Genomic DNA, 6,969 nt, shown 5'->3' on the forward strand with positions numbered 1-6,969 from the left:
GCAGAACTAGGGTTCAAAATCTACAGCTAGGCACTTTGCAAAAAAGTGTCAGTTTTCACTGTGAAAATGTGGTGTGTCCACGTTGCGTTTTGGGCCATTTCCTGACGCCGGCACTAGGCCTATCCACACAAGTGAGGTACCACTTTTATCGGAAGACTTTGGGGAATTGGGGGTGAGTAGAATTTTGTGGATCCACGCAGATTTCAGAACTTTTCACCACAGAAATGTGAGGAAAAAGTGTTTTTTTAACAAAGTTTGAGGTTTGCAAGGGATTCTGGGTAACAGAGCCTGGTGAGAGCCACACAAGTCACCCTATCCTGGATTCCCCTGGGTGTCTAGTTTTCAAAAATGCATTGGTTATCTAGGTTTCCCTACGTGCCGGCAGAGCTAGGGTTCAAAATCTACAGCTAGGCACTTTGCCAAAAAAGGGTCAATTTTCACTGTTAAAACGTGGCGTGTCCATGTTGCGTTTTGGGCCGTTTCCTGTCGTGGGCACTAGGCCTACCCACACAAGTGAGGTACAATTTTTCTTGGAAGACTTTGGGGAATGCGGGGTTGGTGGAATTTTGTTGATCCACGCAGATTCCAGAACTTTCCACCACAGAAACGTGAGGAAAATGTGTTTTTTGTTTACAAATGTTGAGGTTTGCAAGGGATTCTGGGTAACAGAACCTGGTGAAACCCAGACAAGTCATTCCATCCTGGATTCCCCTGGGTGTCTAGTTTTAAAAAATGTACAGGTTTGTTAGGTTTCCCTAGGTGCTGGCAGAGCTAGGGTTCAAACTCTACAGCTAGGCACTTTGCAAAATAGTGTCAGTTTTCACTGTAAAATGTGGAGTGTCCACATTGTGTTTTGGGCCATTTCCTGACACGGGCACTTGGCCTACCCACACAAGTGAGGTACCATTTTTCTCTGAAGACTTTGGGAAATGCGGGGTAAGTGGAATTTTGTAGATCCACGCAGATTTCAGAAATTTTCACCACAGAAATGTGTGGAAAATGTGTTTTTTTTACAAAGTTTGAGGTTTGCAAGGGATTCTGGGTAACGGAGCCTGGTGAGAGCCACACAAGTCATCCCCTCCTGTATTCCCCTGAGTGTCTAGTTTTAAAAAATGTATTGGTTATCTAGGTTTCCCTACGTGCTGGCAGAACTATGGTTCAAAATCTACAGCTAGGCACTTTGCAAAAAAAGGGTCCGTTTTCACTGTGAAAATGTGGTGTGTCCACGTTGCGTTTTGGGCCATTTCCTGCTGCGGGCACTAGGCCTACCCACACAAGTGAGGTACCATTTTTCTTGGAAGACTTTGAGGAACATAGGGTGGGTGGAATGTTGTGGATCCACGCAGATTTCAGAACTTTGCACCACAGAAATTTGAGAAACATTTGGGGGTTTTTGACATATTTTTAAGTTTGCAAGGGATTCTGGGGAATATAACCTGGTGGGAGCCAGTCAAGTCACCCCATCCTGGATCCCCCTGGGTGTCTAGTTTTCAAAAATGTATAGGATTGCTAGGTTTCCCAAGGTGCCCGCAGAGCTAGGGTTCAAAATCTACAGCTAGGCACTTTTCAAAAAAGGGTCAGTTTCCACTATAAAAATAAAGTGTGTCCACGTTTTCAGCCATTTCCTGTCGCGGGCACTAGGCCTACCCACACAAGTGAGGTACAATTTTTATCGAGAGACTTAGGGTAACAGAGATGTGTAGAGCAACTGTTATTACCTATTGACTTTCGATGCATTTCTGCCTTCCAAATGAAAGACAATGTGTAAAAAAGAAGTCATTTTGAAACATGACCTATAATTCTCATGCTAGTATGGGTACTCACAATTTCGGAAATGTGCAAATATCTACTGTTTCTAAACTCTATATTTTGTTCCAATTTCAGAAATACATAGGTGTCTCTCATACAGATTTTTCCATGTATATATTTTCCCAAATGAATTGCTATATACCCGGTACAAAATAAAAAACCATTGCAAGATGCTGCTCAGTTATTGGCTCTGGGTTCGTCGGGTTCTTGGTGAACCTACAAGTCCTATATATCCCCACAACCAGAAAGGTCCAGTGGATGTAAAGGTATATTGCTTTCAAACAACTGTCATAATTAGAAGTTATAGGTGAAAACGTTGACACAAATGGCTGTTTTTTTCAACGAGTTTTCAATTTTTCCTATATTCAACGGTTAGTTTCTATAAAGAAACCTTGAAGGATCTACACAAATGACCCCTTGCTGAATTCAGACTTTTCTAAAAATGTATAGCTTTCTAGGATCCATTATTGCTTTCATACCCATTTCTACCCTTAACTGGAAGGAGGTTGAAAGCACAAACAAATAGCAAAAATAAGCTATGTCCCAGAAAAATCCCAAAATGGTGGAAAAGAATTTGTTTTTTAGACAAAAGTCTGCTTGTCCCTGAAAGCTGGGCAGATGGTAATTTCAGCATCACAACCCCTTTTTTGATTCCATTTGCAGGGGAAAAAAACAGATGCTTTCATCTATAGCCCTTTTTTTCATTTTTCCAAGAAAAAAAAAATGTGGCTGTATTTTGGCTAATTTCTGGGTCCCCTCCTGGGGAATCCCCAAACCCTGGGTACCTTTAGAATCCCCATGATGTTGGAAGAAAAGGACGCAAATTTGGCGTGGATACCTTATGTGGTCGAAAAGTTACAGGGGCCTAAGACCGAACTACCCCAAATAGCCCAAAAAAGGCTTAGCACGGGGGAGGGGGAGGAAGACCTAGCAGCAAAGGGGTTAAACAAGGGGACTCTTTATCCCCACTGCTATTTAACATTGCCATGGATCGTCTGATCTGTGATCTTCAGAAAGATGGCAAAGGCTTCACATTCGGATCTGATGGTCTTATTGAGCAGATCACCACCCTCGCCTTTGCCGATGACATCGCAGTACTCGGCAACACCTGGGAAGGAATGAGTACAAATCTGAAAGTCATTGAAAAATTCAGTAAAACAACAGGATTAAAACTTAATGTGAAAAAGACACATGGATTTTATATAAGTTACCATAAAGATAAAATCCTTATTAACAACTGTAAACCATGGCAGTTTGAAAAACAAAATATTGAAAACATTCATCCAGGAGAAAGTGAGAGATACCTTGGATTGAACTTTGATTCACACACTGGCCATATAAGCAACAACAACATTAATGAAGTTCTTGTTAATTGGGCTAAAAAACTTGATAATCTACCACTTAAGCCCACGCAGAAAATAGAACTTTTGTGTCAGTACTTGATCCCTAAACTGTCATTTAAATTGGAAATTACAGGAACAGAAGCTAAAACTTTAAATATTCTGGATCAAACAATAAAAAGGTATGTCAAACATTTTCTACACCTACCTGCATACACATGTGATGGTCTCCTATATTCGAAAAGATCCTTTGGGGGCCTCATTACACCAAAACTATGTACAACAATTGGTCTAAACAAAGTCAATAGTTTATTGTATCTCAGGGCAGCTCCAGATCTGTAAAAGCTCATTCATTTATGTATGCAGGTAAAGTAATTAATGAAAAAATTGATAACAACATCAAAACACACAAATTCAACATTTTAGACAGTAGGTTTCTGAGTTATGATTTGAATTTGTTAGCAACATATGATTGAAGAAAAGAACAATTTGAGAAATGGGCAAATCTCCCTGTCGAAGGTGATGGTATAAAATACTTAGCAAGTAACCCAACCTCAAATTTCTGGTTCAGCAAGCAAAACAAAATGAAAGAAAATTAGTACATAGCCGCGTCGATGTCAAGAGCAAATGTCTTATAAACTATAGAAACCATCACTACCGGAAGAAATCGTAAATTTGCTACATGTAGGTACTGTAAAGATGTTTGCGAAACAATTTCACATATTTCAGGTGCATGTCCCAAAACCAAGAACATTAGGATAAAAAGACATAACAAAATTCTGGAATTGCTCATTGATAGAGCAAAAAGGTGTGGTTGGATGGCATATAAGGAACCTCATGTTAAGAATAATCAAGGTGAACTACGAAAATCAGATGTAGTGTTTACCAAAAATGGTACAGCTTTAGTGATTGATGTTTCAATTCCTTATGAAAACTCACAGAATTTCCTTGAATTAGTGTTTGAGAGTAAAGTTAAATACTATCAGGATCTGTCACAGCAAATCAAAGATCTTACCAAATGTAACACTGTCAAATTTTATGGCTTTATGGTTGGATGTCGTGGTATTTGGCCTTAATTTAATGATGCTGCTCTGGATGATCTAGGTCTGCAAATGTTCTTCCCTTTTAAGAAAAATATTTTCCTGACTACTTTAATGGACACTCTCAAAATGTGCAAAGTATTTATGGACCATTAAATATCAAGCTTATGCTGAGATGTACACTTTCTTGCAGCACACAGGGCATCCTTATAAAACATATTGTTTTAAAATGTTGATTCATTAATATTTAAATGTGGTTAAACAGTTACATAATAGTTTATAGTTGACACAAGATTTAGTATAGTTGTGAATTTTATATATGTGAATTTTCTAGAATTTTATAGATGGGCATTTTCTAGTTAGATGTGCAATTTATAGATGTGTATTTTTATAGATGTGTGCTTATAGCAATTTAGATACAAATGTGTACATCACGATTATTGAAATGTCTTAAATGAAGAATAGGTCTCAAATAATTACATACACATAATCACTACATACCACACACTGATTATTGATGTCCTGCTAATCCTACTTTAATTTCTCAGGACAGTTCGTAGACAATTTTAAATTGTTGGAATAGTACTGCAGGGTGTACTATCTCTGGCCTATACGTGATCCAAGTTCCAGTGAGGACAGCGTTAAGTGTGGCTGTACTCCGGAGCGAATGAATGTTGTATTGTTGGAAGCAAAACCGATTTGACGATGATGGGCAGCATAATAACCCAGAATGAGCCACCACATGGTGGTACAGAAATAGCCAAATGCCTCGTCATCTAATTACTGACACACCTGCTCAGTACGAGAGGAACACCAGGTTTAGACATTTGGTGTATGTGCTTAGCTGAGGAGCCAATGGGGCGAAGCTACCACCTGTGGGATTATGACAGAACGCCTCTAAATCAGAATCCCCCTTAAACCGTAACAATACCGTAGTGCCGTGGAGCCTCGGTTGGCCTGTGATAGCCAGCCTCTTTCGAGGGGCTGGTGCGTAGAGCTGCTCACTTGGGGACCGGAGCGCAAACGGAAGGGGGCCGCCTCCATTGCCCTTAGTGCACCGCATGTTCGTGGGGCACCCAGTGCTAAATCATTCGTAGACGACCTGATTCTGGGTCAGGGTTTCATAAGTAGCAGAACAGCTACCTCGCTGCGATCTGTTGAAAGTCATCCTCTGAGCCAAGCTTTTGTCTTTCTGTGCGTGTGCACCCATGGACGCCCTCCTCCACCACAACCGCGGGTGGGTCCCTCCACTGCCAGGCCGGCGGGAGGGACGTGGAGGGGGTGATGTGGGCCTGCGGGAGGCCGCCTCTATCAAGTGCCCTTCGGCATGGGGGCCTACCCCTCCCGTCCCTGCCACACTGGGGAGCAGGGATGGGAGCCACCATCCCTTGCGGGTCAGCAGGGTGACCTGGGCCCCCCCCTTCCCACTGCTTCCAGGCAAGTCGAGCAGGGAGGTGAGCAGCCCTGGGGATTTGCCTCCCAAGCAGCGGCCTCGGAGCGCCTGGCCACCCTCGCTGTTGTCATAATGCAAGGGTGACTGGGTCCAGCTGTCTCAGGCCATCTGGGCACTGGGTCGTCCAGGGCCATCTGGTCACCTGTCTGAGCAACCAGATGGCCCCGCGGGCTGGGTGACCAGATAGCTGGCCTGCCGGCCGGCAGGTCGCCCTCCAACGTTTGTCCTTCCCCAGGGTTCTGTAAGCCCCCACTATGTGGGCGCTCAATAGTCGAGGAAAATGGCCTTCCCGGGCAGGCTGGCAGGGAGAGGACGTGACCTGAGCTTAACCCTCATTGGTTCCTGCCCCCGGGCTCTGGCAAGGTGGAAGGCACACCCATCCAAGTCAGCATCTTGACGCCCAAGGGTCTAGGTGTGGGGGGTGACGGTCAATAGCCAGGGCAGGAGCGGCAGGAGTCCAGCCCTGCGTGAAAAGGGGGGCTGAGCCGGAGCTGGAGCCCCTGGAGAGCTTGGAGAAGCCCTGAGCAGGGGGCGCCTGGACCCAGTCTGGGATGGCATCGACTTGTGGATGTCCTGCGTTGCCCAGGGAGGTCGCCCAGGAAGGTTCTTCCCCGGCCTGGCTGGGTTCAGTAACAGGCATCGGGCCCGGGGCTCGAGCTCCATCCAGCGGGCCCTGGGGTGCAGAAGCCCCTGGTCCTGCACGCCAGCCGAGGATCCGGGTGCTGGGGACGGGGGTCCTTTGGGGCCCGGGGAGGCTCTCCCTGGCCTGGCTGGGTTCAGAAGCAGGGACCTGGCCCGGGGCTTGAACTTCGTCCGCTGTGCCCTGGGGGGAAGGAGCCCCCCCGTCCTGCAAGCCAGCCGAGGGTCCTGGTGCTGGGAACGGGGGTTGGGTTTGTAAGCTGGGACCGGGCCTGGGCTTGAGCTCCGTCCAGCAGGCCCTGGGGTGTGGCAGCCCCCTGTCCTGCAAGCCAGCCGGGGGTCTGGGAGCTGGGGACGGGGGACCCGGGGAGGCTATCCCCGGCCTGGCTAGGGTTGAGAAGCTGGGACCGGGCCCGGGCCCATGGCTTGAGCTCTATCCGGCGGGCACCGGGTGCGGGAGCTCCCATCCTGCAAGCCAGCCGAGGGTCCGGGCGCTGGTGACAGGGGTCTATCGGGGCACGGGGAGGCTCTCCCCAGCCTGGCTAGGGTTCGGAAGCTGGGACCGGGGCTTGAGCTCCATCCAGCGGTCCCCAGGGTGCGGGAGCCCCTCATCCTGCAAGCCAACCGAGGGTCCAGGCGCTGGGGATGGGGGTCCCATCAGGGCCCAGGGAGGCTCTCCCTGGCCGGG

The sequence above is a fragment of the Triturus cristatus genome, chromosome 2_2 (genome assembly GCF_964204655.1).
Source record: "Triturus cristatus chromosome 2_2, aTriCri1.1, whole genome shotgun sequence".
Taxonomy (NCBI): domain Eukaryota; kingdom Metazoa; phylum Chordata; class Amphibia; order Caudata; family Salamandridae; genus Triturus; species Triturus cristatus.